At 41.7% G+C, this 23405-nt stretch overlaps 7 non-coding genes across 7 annotated transcripts; all 7 read left to right on the top strand.

The window, feature by feature from the left end:
* The first annotated feature begins 1566 nt into the window (after positions 1–1566).
* Positions 1567–1783, top strand: LOC149432490 (small nucleolar RNA U3). The gene has a single exon (XR_016309093.1). It is a non-coding gene; the product is annotated as a small nucleolar RNA U3 (small nucleolar RNA).
* Positions 1784–8917: 7134 nt separating this feature from the next.
* LOC149432489 (small nucleolar RNA U3) lies at positions 8918–9131 on the top strand. Its single transcript, XR_016309034.1, has one exon. It is a non-coding gene; the product is annotated as a small nucleolar RNA U3 (small nucleolar RNA).
* Positions 9132–9856: 725 nt separating this feature from the next.
* LOC149432488 (small nucleolar RNA U3) lies at positions 9857–10070 on the top strand. The gene has a single exon (XR_016309090.1). It is a non-coding gene; the product is annotated as a small nucleolar RNA U3 (small nucleolar RNA).
* A 726-nt stretch (positions 10071–10796) lies between these two features.
* LOC149432487 (small nucleolar RNA U3) lies at positions 10797–11010 on the top strand. The gene has a single exon (XR_016309088.1). It is a non-coding gene; the product is annotated as a small nucleolar RNA U3 (small nucleolar RNA).
* Positions 11011–11735: 725 nt separating this feature from the next.
* On the top strand, positions 11736–11949 carry LOC149432486 (small nucleolar RNA U3). Its single transcript, XR_016309057.1, has one exon. It is a non-coding gene; the product is annotated as a small nucleolar RNA U3 (small nucleolar RNA).
* Positions 11950–12674: 725 nt separating this feature from the next.
* LOC149432485 (small nucleolar RNA U3) lies at positions 12675–12888 on the top strand. The gene has a single exon (XR_016309078.1). It is a non-coding gene; the product is annotated as a small nucleolar RNA U3 (small nucleolar RNA).
* A 717-nt stretch (positions 12889–13605) lies between these two features.
* LOC149432484 (small nucleolar RNA U3) lies at positions 13606–13819 on the top strand. The gene has a single exon (XR_016309095.1). It is a non-coding gene; the product is annotated as a small nucleolar RNA U3 (small nucleolar RNA).
* Positions 13820–23405: the final 9586 nt, after the last annotated feature.

Genomic DNA, 23405 nt, shown 5'->3' with positions numbered 1-23405 from the left:
GCCCGGGAGTAAGCCCACTGAAATCACGTGTCCTCTACCTGCCCCTGTCCTTTGGTGTTCCCTCACCAAGCGAAGTATTGCATGCTGTGGGCTCAGCCCCACTGTACAGTGAGGAAGAGCTAACAGAGGGCGGTCAGGAACGGGGGGAGACAGCCGCCTCTTCAGCAGCCAGGCGAAGAAGTACTGGCGAGGAGAGTGGCTCGGTAGCCAGTCTAGAGACAGGTCTGTCTCCTGACCCACACACAGCCGAGGGGGCAAGTAGTGAGGCGGAGACCCTAATTGATGATGATGAGGCTGCCTTGTCGTCATCTGCCAGGCCCGTAATCTGCCATGGGCCCCCGTACCGACTCCTCATGCTGCTGCCAGGCCCGTAATCTGTCATGGGCCCCTGTACCACCTCCTCATGCTGCTGCCAGGTCCAGAGTGTGTCATGGGTCCCTGTACAGCCTCCCAATGCTGCTGCCAGGCCCGTAATCTGCCATGGGCCCCCGTACCAACTCCTCATGCTGCTGCCAGGCCCGTAATCTGTCATGGGCCCCTGTACCGCCTCCTCATGCTGCTGCCAGGTCCAGAGTGTGTCATGGGTCCCTGTACGGCCTCCCATTGCTGCTGTCTCCATCGCCACACTCTGCCATGTGCCACTTCAGGTCTCCTCACACTGCTGGTGGGTTCCATTTTGTCATAGGGTGCTGGCAGATTACGGGCATCCCATTGCTGCTGCCAGGCCCGTAATCTGCCATGGGCCCCCGTACCGACTCCTCATGCTGCTGCCAGGCCCGTAGTCTGTCATGGGCCCCTGTACCGCCTCCTCATGCTGCTGCCAGGTCCAGAGTGTGTCATGGGTCCCTGTACGGTCTCCCATTGCTGCTGTCTCCATCGCCACACTCTGCCATGTGCCATGTGCCACTTTCAGGTCTCCTCACACTGCTGGTGGGTTCCATTTTGTCATAGGGTGCTGGCAGATTACGGGCCTCCCATTGCTGCTGCCAGGCCCGTAATCTGCCATGGGCCCCCGTACCATGTGTGTCATGGGTCCCTGTACGGCCTCCCATTGCTGCTGTCTCCATCGCCACACTCTGCCATGTGCCACTTTCAGGTCTCCTCACACTGCTGGTGGGTTCCATTTTTTCATAGGGTGCTGTATGGCCTCCCATTGCTGCTGCCTCCACCGCCACACTGTGGCTCCACACTCTGGTTTTGGCCCCGTGACTGCCCAAATGAGTGAAGTGTGCGGTGATTCTAAGATCGAAGGCACTCATCTGCATGTCATACTGACTGACAGTATTATTTCTCTTCCCCAGCAGACTCCAAGGGCATTTAAATTAAAGGTACAGTGTTCTGCACTAATATAAAGGCTCTCTGAAGCCTAGAAACACCCTTTTTATAAGTTAAATTCGCAGCGAATATATTCGACTCGAATCAAATTTATTCCGCAAATTCGCCGAATCAGCCGAATCGAATTTTTGAATAATTCGCTCATCTCTAATTAGAGCTTGACAAACATGTTCACCATTTGTTGAAGGAATAGAACCTAAGGTGTTGCCGAAATCTTTGACGTGTCCTGGCTAGATGATACTTTCAGGGATCTTTTCTGTAGGAGCCGATGGGAGAAATGTGCTCGAAAGTGCCCAAACTCCCTGTCCATGATGATGATGATTTGTAGGGCTCTCCTCTCATTAGGACTCCTGTTGTAGTGCTGCTCTATGCAGTTGCTGTCACTATTGGATGACTTGGTCATCTTTCTAGATGGGAAGATGGCAGAAGAGAGCTCATTCAGAGTGGTTCCTTCAGTGCTTTGTAGGAAGACTTAGAGTCTTCTTTTGTTTGCAAGACAGCTGAGTTTCCAAGCTTGTGCTTTACTCCAAACTATCAACGAGGCTTGCCTTTTTCTACCAATTGCTTCGATGGAAAAGTTCAAACCAATTGACATGATTATTGTTTGTAAGAAGAAAAAAAGAATTGGCTGGATTACTGATAGGGCGAGAGGCAGTCACCTGCCAATGTTTCTTCTTTAGCTCCCGCCTTAGGAAGAAATGCCAGATGGAAACAACGCTCATGGAACTCAAAGAAAGATGCGGGGGTTTTCTATGTTCGAAAGACCAAGAAAACATTGTCCGCACTGAGAAACCAGGCTTTTGGAACCAAAGGAAACTTGCCAGAGCATTACGTTTTGAAAAGAGGTGAAAACAAAAATACGCCATCTGTGTTGTAGTCTCGCCAGTGACCGCTCTGAACAAGACTGTGAGGTGCTTTTCAATCTTTGCTCGGGTTACCAAAAGGATGTCTGAAAATCAAAGTAGCCAATGAAGGGTGTTAATCAATTTGATGGTTTGAGAGAAAAGAATTGCAATATTCTTTTTCTTTCGAATAGGACTTGGGCAAACAGGCCTCTTAAGAATTGCTACTTGATTTGTACAAATAGTTTACATTAGAGCTTGACAAACATGTTCACCATTTTTTTTTTTTTTTTTTAAATTTAAATATTTATTAATTTTTTCATGTTATTACAAAAATTCCATAAGAAGAAACACAATACATATAAATAATCCATACATTTCTACTTTGTCCTTCCTATTTACCTCTTTTCTTTCCCTTCCCTCCCAACCCACCTTTTCCCCCCTTCCCCCCTCCCTCCCCTCTGCAAGATCTCCAATCTCTCAAGGCCCGATAACTTTAAATAACTTTCCTAGTTTAGAGTTTTCTATATTTCTCTTTTAGTCCTGATTTTTCCCATTTTTCCCATTTTTCCCATCGCGAGTAGTATAATTTCAACCTGTCTTCCTGAGTATAATAAGATTTTTCCATTCTACTGATCTGGTTTACCCTATTGATCCAATCCTCCTCCGTCGGCACCTCTGTCTTCCACCAAAACTTGGGGATCAACCCTTTTGCAGCACTTAAGTAGTACCATACTCCTGATTCTTTGTATCTATTTACTGCTGTCTCAACATTATGTAGGAGACACATGTTTGGGTCTAATCCTATGTTATTTCCAGTTATTATTTCTATTAAATTGACTATTGTCTTCCAGAAATCCTGAATTTTTGGACATTGCCACCAAATATGAAACACCGTGCCCTCCTCCCCACATCCTCTCCAACACATTTTTGACTTCTCCCCCCTCATCCTGTGCTCAGTGCTCGGTGTAATATGCCATCGCGTCAGACATTTATAGTTGATCTCAACGTCTCTCATACTAACACTCTCGTGAACTAATCTAAATATCTTATTCTGTTGATCTTCATCTATCTCCACCTCCATGTCTCTTTCCCAATTTGTTATAAAAATTAACTTTGTGTCTGTGTCTAATTCTGTGAGTATTTTATACATTTTTGTAACACCGTGTTTCCCATCTCGCCGTGTTTCTAGTAGCCTTTCAAACATATTCCACTCATTTTTTAATCTCAAGGGTTTTGGGAGAGTTCCAATAAAACATTTTAATTGTTGATATTTCCACTCATCTATTTTAGTAAACATATCTCCTCCCCTCTCTTTTAGTTCTTTAAATGTTTTCAGTTCCCCCTCTATCAATACGTCTCTCAATTGGATATCTTCCTTTTTAAACCATCTCCCTGATATCTCCTCTTTTCCTGGAGGGAAAAATTCCGTGTTTGCAAGAGGCATTAATATAGAATTGAATTCCCATTTCATATGTTTGTGTAAATTATCCCATAGCTTTAACACATTTAAAGTGTAAGTGCTTGTGCTTTCTTTAATTGTTCTATGATGTGCTGGAACCCATATCATCTTACTCAACTTAATTCCACTCAGTTCGTTTTCTATTTTTACCCAACTTTTCCCCTTATAGTTTAAAGTCCAATCATAAATTCTTGCTAAAATTACAGCTTTGTAATATCTCTTAACATCAGGTAGTCCCATCCCCCCTTTCTCTTTAGTCCTACTTAGTGTTTCATATGATATTCTTGGTTTTTTATTCCTCCATATATATCTTGTTAGCATTCTTCTCATTATCTTAAAAAACGCCTCTGGGAGTTTGATTGGGATCATTTGAAATCTATAGAGTATTTTAGGTATAATTACCATTTTAATTAGGTTTATACGTCCTAGCCATGATGGGTTTCCTCCTTCTAATCTTTTTAGTTCGTCCTTCGTCTCATTTATCAGAGAAATATAGTTTAATCTATACAGTTGTTTATGTGAGGTAGCAAGTTTTATTCCTAGGTATTTTATATCTTTTTCTCTCCAAATAAAGGGGAATTCTTTTTGTAGTTTTTCTTTTTCGCTCTTTGGTATATTAATGTTCAGAATCTCTGTTTTTGTTGGGTTAATTTTTAGATTTGATAGTTCACCATATTCCTTCAAGATCTTCATTATACTTGGTAGTGTTATTCAGGGGTTGCCTACATAAAACAGAAGGTCGTCCGCAAAGGCCGCTACTTTATGTTCTATGTTTTCTATCTGTATTCCCTTTATCGCTCCACTATTCCTTATTATTGATAGCAGGGGTTCCAATGTCAAAACATACAGCAAGGGGGACAATGGACATCCTTGTCTTGTTCCATTGGACATCCCGATGGATTCCGACCTCTCCCCATTTACCGTGATGATTGCGGTGGGCTCCCTATATAATTTACCTATCCACTCACGCATTCTCTCTCCAATCCCCAACACTTCCAAGTTGTCCATCATAAAGCCCCAGTCCACTCTATCAAACGCCTTTTCGGCATCAATTGACAAGAGCACCACCGGGGCTTTCCCTTTTCTGCTTTTCTGAATAAGCATCAAAGTTCTCAACCCATTGTCTCTACCCTCTCTTCCCCGGACAAATCCCACCTGGTCTCCATGGATCCATTCGGGCATTAGCTCTTTCATCCTGTTTGCTAGGACCTTTGTGTACAACTTGGTATCAGTGTTCAATAATGAAATTGGTCTGTAGCTAGAGCACTGAGAAGGATCTTTTCCCTCCTTGTGAATGAGAACAACATGGGCCTGAAGGGATTCCCTCCTCCCCTCCATCCCACCTCCCAAGTCATTCATATATTTCTTTAACTTTGGTAACAGTACTTCACAAAATTTTTTATAGTACTTAATTGTATAACCATCCGGGCCTGGGCTTTTCCCTCCCCCTGTATTTCTTAATGCTACTTCTATTTCTTCCTGAGAAATTTCTGATTCCAAGGAGTTCAATAGTGTTTCACTGAGCTTTGGCAATCCCGCATTTTTTAAATATATCATCCTTTTTTCATTAATACCTTCTCTATTTTCTTTTGGTGAACCTTGGTGGCTGATGTTGTACAACTTTCTATAGTACTCTGTGAATACTTTAATGATTTCTTTAGTTGAGTGGACCAACTCCCCCTTAGGGCTTTTTATCTTTTCTATATAATTCCTGTTTTTCTTTTTATTCAGGGCTCTCATTAAGTTTTTTCCTGGTCGATCGCCCCATCTATATCTTTCACCCAATACCTTGTTATATACTCTTCTCCTCTCCTCCTCCATCAATCTCTCTAATTCATCTCTTTTATCCATTAGCTTCTGTCTTGTTTCTATTGTTATTTTCTTCTTATGTATCTGCTCCAACTCCAGGATTTCCTTTAAAAGTCCACTAACCCTCTCTCTTCTTTCTTTTTTTTTCCTTGCTCCCATCGCAATCAAGATTCCTCTTATATATACCTTATGACTTTCCCATACTGTAGCTGTCGATACTTCCTCTGTCTCATTCTCTTTGAAATATACCTTAATCTCTTCCTTGATCTTCTGCACAATATCCTCATCAAAGAGAAGAGCCTCATTTAATCTCCATCCTAGACCTCCCGTCCACCTTTTCCCCCATCCTATTTTCATTATGACTGGGGCATGGTCCGAAAAAGTTCTTGTCTCTATTTCTATTTTAACCAGCATTTCAATGAGTTGATGATCTATTAGAATATAATCCAGTCTCGAGTATATCTCGTGTGCATTAGAGAAGAAGGTATAGTCTCTGTCTTTCATATGCATCATTCTCCAGGTGTCCACCAGTTGGTACTCGTGGATCGCCTTCTTCAAGGCTCTCAGAGACCTACCCCCCTCTCTCTGCACAAGGGAGGTTGCATCCTTTTGTGGGTCCATACAAAGATTTAAATCTCCTGCTATTATCAAATGCCCTTTTTTAAAGTCTATTAATTTTTTCAACAAACCCTTCAAAAAGATCTCAGGTTTCTTGTTGGGGCAGTATATATTGGCTAGTGTACATTCAATTCCCTGAAGTTTACCCTTCAAAAACAGGAATCTCCCTTCCGGGTCAGTCTTTCTATCTTCCAACTCAAATCTCATGTTCTTTGCCAATCCTATTGCCACCCCCTTTGCTCTTTTGATTGGAGAGTCAGCATAATACCATGTTGGATAATATTTGGATTTTAATTTCACATTTGATTCTATCTCAAAATGTGTCTCCTGTAGAAATACCACTGACGTTGCCCTGTGATGTAACTCTTTAAACATTTTAAATCTTTTCCCAGGACAATTCAACCCATTCACATTATATGTTATAAACTGTATTTCTTCCATCCTTCTTAATTCTGTCTCTCTCTCTTCTAATTCGTCTCTTCCTATTAGGCCCGAATATCTTGCAGAATATTAGCCCCACGGCCCCTCCCCCCCCTTCCCCCCACCCAATCCCTGTCTCCCCCCCCCCCCCGCCCCCACCCCCCCTCTCTTGTTTTTCCCCTACCCATATTTAGGCTTATAAACTGCCTATAAATCATTTGTGGAACTATTTCCACGGTTGATTTAAAATACTGGGATTAAGCTCCGCCCATGGACTGCTCACCTCTCCTCCGAACTCCCTAGCTCCCCTTTCTCTATCAACTGGGCTCAACAATACCCTTTACTTCCCTCCCTTAACCGGAGCTTCCAGATGGACTTCCACTTCAACAAGGGGGCTACAAAAGGGGCTAGGGAAAAGATAGAGAAAAGAAAAAGCATATATTTTACTTAATTCTCCCTCCCCTTTCTCCCCAACGCCAGAACCTCCCTCCCCCTCCCCCCGACCCGCTGCCAGTCCCCCTGTCTTGTATCATCCGTATCTTCTTTTTCTTCTTCCCACCCAATTATCTCCATTCTTTGCAAGTCCAGTCTATCACAAAAATCTCTCAGTTCCTCCGGGAATCTCAGGTATGCTGTGACCCCATTTTTCCAGCCAATTAGAGATGCCGAAGTACCCCATCTATATTGCACATTCTGTTTTCTCATTTGCTCTAATAGAAGTCTCAGGGATCTCCTTCTCCATAGAGTCTCTGATGTTAAATCCGCAAAAATTTGAATAGTCAAGTCTCCATACTTAATTAACGATCTTCCCTTGATCTTTTCCCAAATCTCATTTTTGACCCCAAACTTCTGGAACTGGACAACTATATCTCTCGATCTTTCCCTCTCAGTATCTTGTTTAAATTTTCCTATTCTGAACACTCTATCCAGTTCAATCACTTCTGTTTCAGGTCTGTTTCTTATGGAGTTTAAGATTTTATTAACTAGTTCATATAATATTTCCCCTTTTGCAGATTCTGGAATTCCTCGCACCCTAAGGTTACACCTTCTTTCTTTATTTTCTTGAATTTCCATCCTATAAAACAATTTTTTCTGGGTTTTCTCCAAATGGATTATTTTTTTCCTTAGATTATCTATGGTTTGGGCCTGGGTTTTGACTTTCTCCTCTGTTTCTTCCATTCTCGATAGCAGATGGCCTAAGTCGTTTCGAATAGCTGTCATTTCATGTTTTATCATTTTCTCCAAACTTTGAAACATTTCTATCATCTCCTTCTTATTCGGTACTTGTAGTTCACCATCAAGTTCTTTTTTTCCCGGGCCATCCGCTATTTGTTGGCTACAACTGCTGTTCATACCCAGTGATAGTCTCGGGCTGTTTCCTGAGCTAGTGTCCATTTCCCCTTTAGCGCTTGTACCTTGGGCCCTTTCTGGCGTAATGTTTCCATATGATGTAAATTTCTTTATCGTGCCTGATTGGGACCCTTTGAGCCCTGCTCCCTTAGGACCTTTATTCTTCATATCCTCTTTTAGTCTTTTGCCTTCTATATTCTCTAGATGGAAATTGTACCTCTCTCTTATGATTTATGATCCAGACGGGTTTACTACTTTTGCTTATGCTCTCCTAGGGGTGTGTGGGACTCTTCTCTTCTGAACCCAGGGAATCCTCCCCTCTCCTCCTTAACCCCTTGGACCCCAATGTCACTCAGGAGTCAACCAGACAATAGACCCCCAGCAGCTCTCACTCACCCTTCTCTTCCCAGGACGGTAGCTCCAAGTTTGGGTGGAGGGCCTTCACAACAGCTCTGTCCTGGGGGGGGGTTCCTCTGGGCTTCCAACGCTGTAGCTCTTTTTCTCTGTCAGGATTTCGTCCAAGGGATGCAGGGTGGGTCTCCTGGCACTCCCGGGTCTACCTGGCCCAAGATCGAGCAGTCAGCTGGCCGGGGGCTCCAGGCAGCAGTGAACCGGGGGGCTGCAGACAGTAAGTAACCGGAGTTTATGGGCAGCAGTTGGCCAGGGGGTTGTGGGCGACAGAGAGCCGGTAACCCAAGCCGGCGTCTCCCTGTCAGTCAGGCGGCCAGCTGGCTTCCTCTTCTCCCAGAGATCCTCCGCGGCTACCACACGCCCCCGCCACGTCACCTCGTCCTCCAGCGGTCCGGGTCTCTCTCTCGTGAAGCTCCGGAGGGGCTGGCGCTTCACTGCAACCTTCGTCCGGCTTCCATCACCGGCTCTCCGGGCTCTATTCAGCGTCCCTCCAGACTCCGGTGAGTCAGGTCCTAAAGGTCACTAGGGAGGTCGGGGAGCGGAACCTAGCCGATAGCTAGTGCCGCTCACTCCCCACTGCCGCCATGTTCAGGCTCCTCCCTCAGGGTCCAACATGTTTGTTGAAGGAATAGAACCTAAGGTGTTGCCGAAATCTTTGACGTGTCCTGGCAAGACGATACTTTCAGGGATCATTTCTGTAGGAGCCGATGGGAGAAATGTGCTTGAAAGTGTCCAAACTCACTGTCCACGATGATGATTTGTAGGGCTCTCCTCTCATTAGGACTCCTGTTGTAGTGCTGCTCTATGCAGTTGCTGCCACCATTGGATGACTTGGTCATCTTTTTAGATGGGAAGATGGCAGGAGAGAGCTCATTCAGAGTGGTTCCTTCAGTGCTTTGTAGGAAGACTTAGAGTCTTCTTTTGTTTGCAAGACAGCTGAGTTTCCAAGCTTGTGCTTTACTCCAAACTATCAACGAGGCTTGCCTTTTTCTACCAATTGCTTCGATGCAAAAGTTCAAACCAATTGACACGATTATTGTTTGTAAGAAGAAAAAAAGAATTGGCTGGATTACTGATAGGGAGAGAGGCAGTCACCTGCCAATGTTTCTTCTTTAGCTCCCGCCTTAGGAAGAAATGCCAGATGGAAACAACGCTCATGGAACTCAAAGAAAGATGCGGGGGTTTTCTATGTTCGAAAGACCAAGAAAACATTGTCCGCACTGAGAAACCAGGCTTTTGGAACCAAAGGAAACTTGCCAGAGCATTACGTTTTGAAAAGAGGTGAAAACAAAAATACGCCATCTGTGTTGTAGTCTCGCCAGTGACCGCTCTGAACAAGACTGTGAGGTGCTTTTCAATCTTTGCTCGGGTTACCAAAAGGATGTCTGAAAATCAAAGTAGCCAATGAAGGGTGTTAATCAATTTGATGGTTTGAGAGAAAAGAATTGCAATATTCTTTTTCTTTCGAATAGGACTTGGGCAAACAGGCCTCTTAAGAATTGCTACTTGATTTGTACAAATAGTTTACATTAGAGCTTGACAAACATGTTCACCATTTGTTGAAGGAATAGAACCTAAGGTGTTGCCGAAATCTTTGACGTGTCCTGGCAAGACAATACTTTCAGGGATCATTTCTGTAGGAGCCGATGGGAGAAATGTTCTCGAAAGTGTCCAAACTCACTGTCCACAATGATGATTTGTAGGGCTCTCCTCTCATTAGGACTCCTGTTGTAGTGCTGCTCTATGCGGTTGCTGCCACCATTGGATGACTTGGTCATCTTTCTAGATGGGAAGATGGCAGGAGAGAGCTCATTCAGAGTGGTTCCTTCAGTGCTTTTTAGAAAGACTTAGAGTCTTCTTTTGTTTGCAAGACAGCTGAGTTTCCAAGCTTGTGCTTTACTCCAAACTATCAACGAGGCTTGCCTTTTTCTACCAATTGCTTAGATGGAAAAGTTCAAACCAATTGACACGATTATTGTTTGTAAGAAGAAAAAAAGAATTGGCTGGATTACTGATAGGGCGAGAGGCAGTCACCTGCCAATGTTTCTTCTTTAGCTCCCGCCTTAGGAAGAAATGCCAGATGGAAACAACGCTCATGGAACTCAAAGAAAGATGCGGGGGTTTTCTATGTTCGAAAGACCAAGAAAACATTGTCCGTACTGAGAAACCAGGCTTTTGGAACCAAAGGAAACTTGCCAGAGCATTACGTTTTGAAAAGAGGAAAAAAACAAAAATACGCCATCTGTGTTGTAGTCTCGCCAGTGACCGCTCTGAACAAGACTGTGAGGTGCTTTTCAATCTTTGCTCGGGTTACCAAAAGGATGTCTGAAAATCAAAGTAGCCAATGAAGGGTGTTAATCAATTTGATGGTTTGAGAGAAAAGAATTGCAATATTCTTTTTCTTTTGAATAGGACTTGGGCAAACAGGCCTCTTAAGAATTGCTACTTGATTTGTACAAATTGTTTACATTAGAGCTTGACAAACATGTTCACCATTTGTTGAAGGAATAGAACCCAAGTTGTTGCCGAAATCTTTGACGTGTCCTGGCAAGACGATACTTTCAGGGATCATTTCTGTAGGAGCGGATGGGAGAAATGTGCTCGAAAGTGTCCAAACTCACTGTCCACAATGATGATTTGTAGGGCTCTCCTCTCATTAGGACTCCTGTTATAGTGCTGCTCTATGCAGTTGCTGCCACCATTGGGTGACTTGGTCATCTTTTTAGATGGGAAGATGGCAGGAGAGAGCTCATTCAGAGTGGTTCCTTCAGTGCTTTGTAGGAAGACTTAGAGTCTTCTTTTGTTTGCAAGACAGCTGAGTTTCCAAGCTTGTGCTTTACTCCAAACTATCAACGAGGCTTGCCTTTTTCTACCAATTGCTTCGATGGAAAAGTTCAAACCAATTGACACGATTATTGTTTGTAAGAAGAAAAAAAGAATTGGCTGGATTACTGATAGGGCGAGAGGCAGTCACCTGCCAATGTTTCTTCTTTAGCTCCCGCCTTAGGAAGAAATGCCAGATGGAAACAACGCTCATGGAACTCAAAGAAAGATGCAGGGGTTTTCTATGTTCGAAAGACCAAGAAAACATTGTCCGTACTGAGAAACCAGGCTTTTGGAACCAAAGGAAACTTGCCAGAGCATTACGTTTTGAAAAGAGGTGAAAACAAAAATACGCCATCTGTGTTGTAGTCTCGCCAGTGACCGCTCTGAACAAGACTGTGAGGTGCTTTTCAATCTTTGCTCGGGTTACCAAAAGGATGTCTGAAAATCAAAGTAGCCAATGAAGGGTGTTAATCAATTTGATGGTCTGAGAGAAAAGAATTGCAATATTCTTTTTCTTTCGAATAGGACTTGGGCAAACAGGCCTCTTAAGAATTGCTACTTGATTTGTACAAATAGTTTACATTAGAGCTTGACAAACATGTTCACCATTTGTTGAAGGAATAGAACCTAAGGTGTTGCCGAAATCTTTGACGTGTCCTGGCAAGACTAGACTTTCAGGGATCATTTCTGTAGGAGCCGATGGGAGAAATGGGCTTGAAAGTGTCCAAACTCACTGTCCACGATGATGATTTGTAGGGCTCTCCTCTCATTAGGACTCCTGTTTTAGTGCTGCTCTATGCAGTTGCTGACACCATTGGATGACTTTATCATTTTTCTAGATGGGAAGATGGCAGGAGAGAGCTCATTCAGAGTGGTTCCTTCAGTGCTTTGTAGGAAGACTTAGAGTCTTCTTTTGTTTGCAAGACAGCTGAGTTTCCAAGCTTGTGCTTTACTCCAAACTATCAACGAGGCTTGCCTTTTTCTACCAATTACTTAGATGGAAAAGTTCAAACCAATTGACACGATTATTGTTTGTAAGAAGAAAAAAAGAATTGGCTGGATTACTGATAGGGCGAGAGGCAGTCACCTGCCAATGTTTCTTCTTTAGCTCCCGCCTTAGGAAGAAATGCCAGATGGAAACAACGCTCATGGAACTCAAAGAAAGATGCGGGGGTTTTCTATGTTCGAAAGAACAAGAAAACATTGTCCGCACTGAGAAACCAGGCTTTTGGAACCAAAGGAAACTTGCCAGAGCATTACGTTTTGAAAAGAGGTGAAAACAAAAATACGCCATCTGTGTTGTAGTCTCGCCAGTGACCGCTCTGAACAAGACTGTGAGGTGCTTTTCAATCTTTGCTCGGGTTACCAAAAGGATGTCTGAAAACCAAAGTAGCCAATGAAGGGTGTTAATCAATTTGATGGTTTGAGAGAAAAGAATTGCAATATTCTTTTTCTTTCGAATAGGACTTGGGCAAACAGGCCTCTTAAGAATTGCTACTTGATTTGTACAAATTGTTTACATTAGAGCTTGACAAACATGTTCACCATTTGTTGAAGGAATAGAACCTAAGGTGTTGCCGAAATCTTTGACGTGTCCTGGCAAGACTATACTTTCAGGAAACATTTCTGTAGGAGCCGATGGGAGAAATGTGCTCGAAAGTGTCCAAACTCACTGTCCACGATGATGATTTGTAGGGCTCTCCTCTCATTAGGACTCCTGTTGTAGTGCTGCTCTATGCAGTTGCTGCCACCATTGGATGACTTGGTCATCTTTCTAGATGGGAAGATGGCAGGAGAGAGCTCATTCAGAGTGGTTCCTTCAGTGCTTTGTAGGAAGACTTAGAGTCTTCTTTTGTTTGCAAGACAGCTGAGTTTCCAAGCTTGTGCTTTACTCCAAACTATCAACGAGGCTTGCCTTTTTCTACCAATTGCTTCGATGCAAAAGTTCAAACCAATTGACACGATTATTGTTTGTAAGAAGAAAAAAAGAATTGGCTGGATTACTGATAGGGCGAGAGGCAGTCACCTGCCAATGTTTCTTCTTTAGCTCCCGCCTTAGGAAGAAATGCCAGATGGAAACAACGCTCATGGAACTCAAAGAAAGATGCGGGGGTTTTCTATGTTCGAAAGACCAAGAAAACATTGTCCGCACTGAGAAACCAGGCTTTTGGAACCAAAGGAAACTTGCCAGAGCATTACGTTTTGAAAAGAGGTGAAAACGCCATCTGTGTTGTAGTCTCGCCAGTGACCGCTCTGAACAAGACTGTGAGGTGCTTTTCAATCTTTGCTCGGGTTACCAAAAGGATGTCTGAAAATCAAAGTAGCCAATGAAGGGTGTTAATCAATTTGATGGTTTGAGAGAAAAGAATTGCAATATTCTTTTTCTTTCGAATAGGACTTGGGCAAACAGGCCTCTTAAGAATTGCTACTTGATTTGTACAAATAGTTTACATTAGAGCTTGACAAACATGTTCACCATTTGTTGAAGGAATAGAACCTAAGGTGTTGCCGAAATCTTTGACGTGTCCTGGCAAGATTATACTTTCAGGAAACATTTCTGTAGGAGCCGATGGGAGAAATGTGCTTGAAAGTGTCCAAACTCACTGTCCACGATGATGATTTGTAGGGCTCTCCTCTCATTAGGACTCCTGTTGTAGTGCTTCTCTATGCAGTTGCTGCCACCATTGGATGACTTGGTCATCTTTCTAGATGGGAAGATGGCAGGAGAGAGCTCATTCAGAGTGGTTCCTTCAGTGCTTTGTAGGAAGACTTAGAGTCTTCTTTTGTTTGCAAGACAGCTGAGTTTCCAAGCTTGTGCTTTACTCCAAACTATCAACGAGGCTTGCCTTTTTCTACCAATTGCTTCGATGGAAAAGTTCAAACCAATTGACACGATTATTGTTTGTAAGAACAAAAAAAGAATTGGCTGGATTACTGATAGGGCGAGAGGCAGTCACCTGCCAATGTTTCTTCTTTTGCTCCCGCCTTAGGAAGAAATGCCAAATGGAAACACCGCTCATGGAACTCAAAGAAAGATGCGGGGGTTTTCTATGTTCGAAAGACCAAGAAAACATTGTCCGCACTGAGAAACTAGGCTTTTGGAACCAAAGGAAACTTGCCATAGCATTATGTTTTGAAAAGAGGTGAAAACAAAAATACGCCATCTGTGTTGTAGTCTCGCCAGTGACCGCTCTGAACAAGACTGTGAGGTGCTTTTCAATCTTTGCTCGGGTTACCCAAAGGATGTCTGAAAATCAAAGTAGCCAATGAAGGGTGTTAATCAATTTGATGGTTTGAGAGAAAAGAATTGCAATATTCTTTTTCTGTAGAATAGGACTTGGGCATTCTACTAATTTCCTTGTGTGGCGTAGAAAAGGTGGTGATATAGGGGCATATCCGGATTTGTACCTGTTTTTTACTATTCATTAACATTTAATCTCTGTTCAGGTTTGCCATAGCATTTAAAGTGTCAGTCAAGGTGGTTTCAGCATAGCCCTTTTCATGAAATCTATTTTTGAGGATTAGGGCCTATGAGTGCCCCTTTATCACCTCCTTTTCTACGCAACACAGGGCCATCAGTAGAAGTATTAGGAATAATTGGGGCATTCTTAAAACAGTCCCCATTTTATCCCGTGTTTTTCCAGACAAACCTTATCTTTCGGAAGCCCTACAGAATCAGATAGCACCTAATGTGGTGGACCCACCTGAGAACATCTCAGTATTTTCTGATTTAAAAGGCTTTTATCTGTGTAATAGGTGTATTTTTTGTAAATATAATAATATTAGGAAACAGAAAATGAAATTCTTCTCATCTAATTCTACCGGTAGATCTTACACTATTGATAAATGTATTTTTTGCAATAGTCGCTATGTTGTTTACATGTTTGAATGCCCCTGCCACAAGCAGTATATTGGGCGTATAACCAGAAGTTTGAGGGATAGACTCCGTGAACATGTTTATAATATTAAAAGGGGATTTAACCGGTTTCCACCCAGCCTATGGCCGAATGGCGGTCGGCAAAAACCCTCACCGTTGCAGGTGGCTTCCTTTCGGGCATGCACAGTTTGCGCTCCAGCAGAGCCGCGCAGTGCGCTATCTGTCACCGGCTGTGTACCGTCGACACAGCCGATGACAGATCTGAGTACCGGTCCCGTTGACGGTACCATGTGACCTGGTTTTACCAATCACAGTAGGTCAAATTACAGTTGTATACAATGGATGGCTTCATTCATGCCATCCATTGTATACTAGTGTGTCTAGCTGTGAATGGTCACAGAGATCATATGCAAATGCTGGGCCAATCACAGCCCAGCTGTGTCATGTGATTAGCCGTGGCCAAATCACAGTTAAGCACAAAAAACAAAAAAACTCTGAATGAATCGATGTCATTCAGGTAAATGCTTGCTTATAGCAAAGTAATTCTTGGCTATAAGCAAATTATGTAAAAAAAAAAAAAATACTGATTACTTCCCCAAAGTAGTACAATGTTAATATGGTAACATTGTACTACTTTGGGCATAGTGAAATATGAAAAAAAAATCTTAAAAAAAAAAAAAAAGTAATAAAAATTAAAAATAATAAAAAAAATTTTTTTAAATTATATATTTTTTTTTTCATACATTCACCAGTCAGTGTCCCTGATCACCGCCATGCCAGTTATATGATTACGCTGTACTGCACTGGTGACAGTATGGAAAAAAAATTAGTGAAAATAATTTTTTAAATTTTTTCATTTTCCGAAAAATTTTGACAAAAAAATCTCGCCATGCCTCTTATGAATTACGTCGGACTGTCTACTTTGGAAAAAGGGGTCATTTGGGGGATATCTGTACTGTTTTGGTATTCTTGGACCTCAAGAAATTATATTGGCTGTCAGCACTTCAGGATTGATCAATATTCAGGTATATCCCATAGTTTGTGAACTCTATAACTTTCCTACAAACTAAAAAATACATCCTAATTTGGGTTATTTTCACCAAAGACATGTAGCATAATACATCTTGGCCTAAATTTATGAAGAACAATTATTTATTTGCAAATGTTTAAAACAGAAACAAAGAAAAATGTGTTTTTTTTCAAAATTTTTGGTCTTTTTTTGTTAATTTAGCAAAAAATAAAAAGCCCAGTTTTGATTAAATACCACCAAAAGAAAGCTCTATTTGTGTGAAGAAAATGATAAAATTTAAGTTTAGGTACAATGTTCTATTACTGCACAATTTTCATTCAAATTGTGAGAGCGCTGAAACCTGAAAAATGGCCTGGGCAGGAAGGGGGTAAAAGGAGCACTCACTATCCAAACATTATAAGATCTGTCATAACAAAGATCCCTCCACCCTCAAATTTGTAGGTATAGATATGGTTACTCCACACTGGAGAGGTGTACACAAAAAGCGAGCTGTCTCGCAGGTGGAAACCAAATGGATCTTTAAGATTGGCACTTTATATCCTACAGGAAACAATGTTGAGGTCAATGTGAATTGCTTCATAGACAATAGCTAAATCCATGAATTCATAATTACTATGCATCTCTGTCTATGTGATTTCACAATTTTTATATGCTATTTGGCTTTTATTATATTTCATACCTATTCTATTTTCTAATGACTATTTATTTATGGAATTTTATTATATGGATAGTCTTTTATATACCTATACTTACCTATGCTGGTCTTATTGATTTTATATCATTCACTAATTTTATGTTATATGACCTTTTATGATTCATACCTATTCTACCTATACCTATTCTATTCTACTATTTTATGATTTATTTATGAATTTTATTATATGGAGATTTTTTATATATTTACCCTTATTTATGCTGGTCTTATCGACCTTACATCATTCATTATTATTATGCTATATGAATTTTAAACATTATTTATTATAGACTTAATGCGTTTATTTTTTGCTATGGATCATTATCTATTTTTTATATATATATTTTTTTTATATACATTATCAATATATTATATTTTATGATATATTTAATCAAATTTATCTCACCTGGTCCTCAATATTTAACATTCTTTGGATACGTCTTTTTTTATATAATATTATGGATACGATCATGATATAAATAATCATAATTAAAATAATGTTGGTATTATGCCATGACCAGTGTGACTTTTTATGGATATGTCTATTCTTAGTTACAATTTTCTTATTAAGCCTATATGTTTTCTGAAATTTGCCCCGCTGTTTATCACCATTTGAAATGCATTAACGCATAACTCTAAGGCTTAATTAATTTATTTATATATCCAGTCCGTGGGAATAGGGTTTAACTATTGCCGCTTCTTTTGCCAGTTTTTCCAGTTTCTATTTAGTATGCATCCCATATTCAGAGCAAGTGATTCTTGAGCAACAACATTCTGTTGTTTATGTGATCTTGATCCATGGCAAAATGGCACTTATAGTGAGTGCATGCGCACTTCATATTCTTCACCAAAATGGCGGCGAGATAATGTGCATGCGCCATTTTGCTATTATATTGAATCGGCACATGTCATGGCAGTGTTGGTCTCCCCTCTGAGGACGTGCATGGCACAAAAGCTTTAGGGGGAACCAACAAACCGTGACGCCACACCACCGGAGCTTCGTGAAGGTCCGGCAGCCATCTTTGATTTTGGTCAGTGCTGCGTTAACTCTGCAATACTGTCACTTTTATCCATTTGTTTTAAACTATTTTCCATGGAATAAATTATCATTCATTTTAAATACTACTCTATGGGCACTTTTTGTTTGGCTCCTATATGGAGCTATTGATTCACAGAGCCTGTAACCAGCGTACACACTGTGAAGGACGCAGCCTCCATTTTGTTAAGAGTGTCCATGTTATTCCCTCATTCTTCCCCCCTCCCTCTCTGAGAGGCACAGTGACATATGGCAGAGTGTGTGTGTTAAAAGTGTGACAGGCCTGAGCCCAGCAGGGGGGCTATGAGCTATAGGACCCCCAAGGGAGCCGGGGCCTAGCTGTCCAAAGAACCTGTGCAATTTAACACCTCGTATAAGATAAGGCAAGCTTTCCCTGGAGTTAAAAGAACATTCCAAGGAAACACGACCAGATAACCTTTGTTAAAATCCACTTTTTCCCTATGTATCATATCTTGGAATATGTGAGACTTACATAAAAACTAGACATATCGCCAGATTGGCCACGAAAAGACGAACAGTTTGGTAGGTCACTCGCCTTGTCTCGAATACATAGGAAAGCAGAAAAGTAGATCTCGTGAACCAGGCAGTGTATAATTCAGACGTGTCTGCATTATAATCTACCCGTGGGTGGAATGTCACTTGTACAGATGGAAAGATGGGAGATTTTGGTTCTAGTTGAGGTATCCGCCCAGACCTCCATGCCCTAAACGGGGTATTGGTCCTTGCCTTCAGAGACACCCCCTGCTGGGGAACTACAAAATGGGCTGTCAGGCCTAAGAGAGCTAAGTTGAAGACATCTCCCATTATAACATCAGTACCATCTGGGGAGACCCGTGCCCTTTCGCTCTGAAACTTGGATCTGCTAACCCAGGGCTTTTGCTGGTACCTTAACCCTTTCACCTCTCTCTGATATCTCTTTGCTGTGCTGTTGGTCTCTGTATATTTATATGTATATCTTAGTTACATCTTTTTCTGTAAATATTTTTAGTGCATCCGTTTGACCTTTTAGTAATAAATCTTTCCTTCTGAAAGTGTTGAACTGTTTCTATAGCTCTTTATTGCAATTTACGAATTCCTGCCTCTAAAGAGAACGCTACTGTGTTTATTTAACTCTGTATAACCGGCCTGCAGTGACCGTGTTATACAGACGATTACCTCAATCATTATAGCGTTATAGCTGATATCGCTGAGTTTCCTCTTTCTCTGTATAAAAAAGGAGGTGGTGGCAGTGTGAAGGGTTAATTGCGTAATTAACCTGACCCAATAACAAGCGCATTCAGGCTGCCGGTACATCGATTGTGGTCCAATTAGTTGTGCAGGGTGCAGCTGGGTGTGGCATTGTTACGCACGTGACATCGCGGCTTCAGATTGGTCAGTCCTTCGGTAACGAGTTTGGTGAGAAGGTCAGGGGTCTGACGCCGCGTCCGTCACATATTGGTGACAGCGATCGTGGGATCGTCACATATTGGTGGCAGCGGTCCCGCGTCCATCACAGAGCTTACTTTTGAGCCTGGCCCATTCAAGTACCCAGAGGAAGGAGTCCCTGTAATACACACTGCAGACCCATCCATCCTTAAAGGGGACCTCTGGATGAGCTGACCATCTACCCAACCCTGAGAGTTTCTGCTGTGCTGTATAATACCCTGAAGGAAGTTAACCACATGCCTGGCATATCCTGTTCCTTAAAGTGGACCATGTTGGATATATTTATATGCTCATATATGTAACAGCAGAGAATGCGGGCTTATGATTAAGCAGGTCGGTGGACCAATATGACCGCAGTTCGTTCTTTTCTGTTATGCCCATGTTGAAAGTTAGGCCTCAAAAAGTTTCAATTTCAGAAACTGTGATAAGTTTCCATGTGAATTGTCTGGCAAGAGCTGAATTTGGGTGGGCAGTGATGTATTGTTGTGCGTATAAATTATTTTGACCCACAGTCAGTTGGTACAAATCTTCCATGGGCTAAACGTTAGTGCTGACAGCGAATGGGGCCGATCCTGCTAACACTATGGTTTTGGGGACACTATACAAAGCAGACAATAGTATAGTTTTGTTCATGATCATTATATTGATCCGTACAAACACAATACTAGTAATGGGGGTGATCAGCAACCTATAATGTGAGTGTGATAATGTGCGGGCAATGCTAGCTGACCTTGGCTGGGAGGGGCGCTAAAAGACCCTGACACTATCTGATGTTGTGGCTAGTCTCAGGAATACAGTGATCAGTGAAAAATTCTATATACTGACACTGTACTAATGGCACTGGCTGGGTGACGGGATGATCAAAGGGTTAAATGTGGTAATCTAACGTTTGTGTGTGTAAAATGTAGTGCTTTTACTCGGTGTGGTGTTCTCTCTTCTCTCCCTGGACCGACGTGGGAGGGGGGGAGCAGGCGTGTTCACAGTCCGAAATAGAAAGCAACGTAAGATTACATTGCTTTCCATCTCTGAATACACAACACGTTGAACCTTGAAGTAGATGGGCTACAGCAGCAGAAGACCACACCGGGTAGCAAGGTGTAACTAATAAAGTGGCCAATGAGTGTATATGCAGTTGTCATTCAGGAGGGCACTCCGTATTCAAAGTCATTCTGCCTCAGCTCAAGAAGCATAGCCCAATGCCTATGAGTGAACAAGAGAGTATACATTTATATAGCTAGTAGAGATGCTTTTGTGGCTGTGCATGATTTTGGTTCCATTTGGGGGGCTTGAAGTTTTTTTTATTCCTTCAGCAGGCAAACCAACCAAACATGCGAAGTTAATTGATTGGCTGTTTTCAGCCTTCCAGGATCTTGCTGAGATAGCCAAAATAAAAGATAAAATGTGCACATGGAGTAAAACAGAGGCCAGGGAAAATCATAAAATAGATCAGGGACTAATAATGCTGCATTGCAGCCCCAGGAAACCTGATGGGTCAGTGCAACTCACAGATTCCACTTCTAGTTCTAGGTCATTAGAGCGGGGGTTAATATTTAAACTTTGACTACCCCAGAATGAGAAGAACACATGGTCCGCCTTGTGGGCAGCTTCTTATGAAACAGAACTTTGGGAAAATGGTGATCTTTTATGTCTCCCAGACACTTTTTTTTCCCCATGATGGCCAGCTTGACGCATGGACAAATGACATCAGTCAAACACAGTGATGGCCACCTTAGTAATTGAGCATGAGCTAGTGACTGGGTTCATCACAGTTGTTTTAAAATATACCATTTCTTACTTTACCAGATGTGTTACCAAAAACTGAACATCCCTTTCAGAGATTACAAATTGATATTTCCAGGAACCCAGGTCATGATTTTATGAATATTCACTTGTCTATGTGGACACATTTTCTGGATAGCCAGAACTTTGGTCAGTGGAAAACGCAACTGGAAAGGCCACAGCAAAAAAAAAGGATTAGAAGTAAGAGTCACAGATACTGCAGAAAGAGTTAACAAGAAACTATTGTTATAGGAGAGATTTTACTTTTTTTTACACCCCCTACTGTCCACATTGTAGTGGAAAAATAGAAAGACCTAATGGGGAAAAAAAAGAGCAGCTAAGGTGATGTCTGAAACTAGAAAAATATCTGAATGCCTTGTAACATTTTATATTAAGTTAGAATGGCCCCAAAGGGGAATACTGGATCATTTACCCCTAAGCTTTTGTTTGGGAGTGTGCATTAGACTTGCTTACATTTTTCTCAGCTGAAGGCCTCCACTCAGATTTTACAAAGAATGTTGCTGGTCTGCAAAGGTTTTTTCACAATCTTATTTATGTGTTTTTTTCCCAATTCCAGGTCCTAACAGTTTGTAACTAGTTCAGCAATGCTTAAGTCTTAGTGTCTTTTATATGTCTTCCATGTTATATAGAAATTGTCTGCATTTACCTATGTTGTTAAGTTAGTATGTTTACAGATAAAGTAATATTAAAGGTTAATTTTTGTGTTAAAATAAACATGTGATACCTACCTGCTCTGTGCAATGGTTTTGCACAGAGCAACCTCACTCTTCCACTTCTTGGGTTTTCCACTGGTACTCCTGGCTCCTCCTCTCTGATGAATGCCCCCATATCAATTCGCTCCCAAGTCCCACTCTGTGTATCCATAAGACCCACAGAGCATGGTTTGGCCCCACCCCATGCTCCCTCGTCACTAGCTGCATCTGAGACAATGAGGAGGTAGAGAGCTGAGAGAGCCTTCTAGGCCGGGACTAGCTCTGCCTGAATGTAAGGAGGCTCCAGGTTAAAGGTGATAGCAGATACGGTTAATGAGAAATGTAAAATATTGATCAAAAGAGGGAGATTATAAAAAAATTGTAAATTTTGCAAATGTTTTATGCTTTGCTTATATATTGCACAATGCATTCATTGTGCACACAACACTAATAATGTTTTGATTACGTATTTGCATTCTTTTGAGTCCTGATAGGAAATTAGCTTGCCTATGTAACATCCCATGTTACCTTAAAAGTACAAATATAATATTATTATGATACCTACAGTGTGAAAGCATGTGTATAAACAAAAAATTCAATTGCACCGAATAAGCAGAACAGTGATTTGGAAACATGCCGGATATCTTTTTGTGTCTGTTACCTACTGCAGTAGTTATTATTAATTTCGAACCACAGATCAATATGAGGATTGGAGTTGCCTACCAATAAAATTTCCAGAACTGATTCTATGGAAGAGATGTGCTTGAAACTGTCCAACCTCACTCTCCACGATCATGAATTTTAGATTTGTCATCTAATTAGGACTCCTTTTGATAGTGTTGCTTCTATTTGATGACTTTGCCATTTTTCTAGAATGGAAGATGACGGAAGGGAGATCAGTTACAGAGGTTGTTTCAATGCTTTGTAAAAAAACTAAAGGTCTTCTTTTTGTGAAAGTGAGTCTTGAAGCTTGCGTTTTGCTCAAAATTGTAATCTATGCTTATTGTTTATTTATTTTCAGAGAGATAACTCATTTTTCAGAGTTGCACAAGAGGATGGGTATACCATATGCTGCAAATAGCCACTGGGGCCACCCGCACACGTCTTCAGTGTCCATCCTCTCAGATCTTCTGGGCAGAAATTATGTGGGGATGGACACTGAAGACGTGTGTGGGTGGCCCCAGTGGCTATTTGGTAGTCCCTTAGTAGTGCTCCGGGCAGTGGGTGATGGCAACCTTTTACTTGTAAAGTGACGTCTGTATTTTTATCCCTGCATTTCTTGCAGCATTTGGAATACCCTCCCTCTTGTATATTCCTGAAGAAGGAGTTATCTCTCTGAAATGCATTGGGTGATCCTGGGGACAATTCACTAAGCGGTATCTTACTGCATCCACGTATGTTAAAAGATACTGCACATAAATAAAAAAAAAAAAAAACGGCATTCACTATAAAAAGTTACTAAAATACCGCATGAGTTATTTTATTAAGTCATGCTGTATTGTAGTAGTGAAAACATGCGTTAATATATCAGCTGTCAGCGGGGTTCCCCACTGATACTCATACACATGAGGGGGCTCAGATTCCAATAACCCCCCCACCAACAGTCTTCTTCTTCTCCTCCTCCTCCTTCTTATTCGTCTTCTTCCTTCTTTCCTTCCCAAAAACTACTTTTTTTCCACCAAAACACTGTTTGTGCTCCTGCAGACTCCCCTATGGACAAACACTTACCAAATTGCCATGCCTCGTATTCTCATGGT

This window comes from Staurois parvus, unplaced genomic scaffold (assembly GCF_062004578.1).
Source record: "Staurois parvus isolate SC_StPar_1 unplaced genomic scaffold, SC_StPar_1.0 ptg002140l, whole genome shotgun sequence".
Taxonomy (NCBI): Eukaryota; Metazoa; Chordata; class Amphibia; order Anura; family Ranidae; genus Staurois; species Staurois parvus.
The sequence above is the reverse complement of the archived record's forward strand: the minus strand, read 5'-3'. Positions and strand labels throughout refer to the sequence as shown.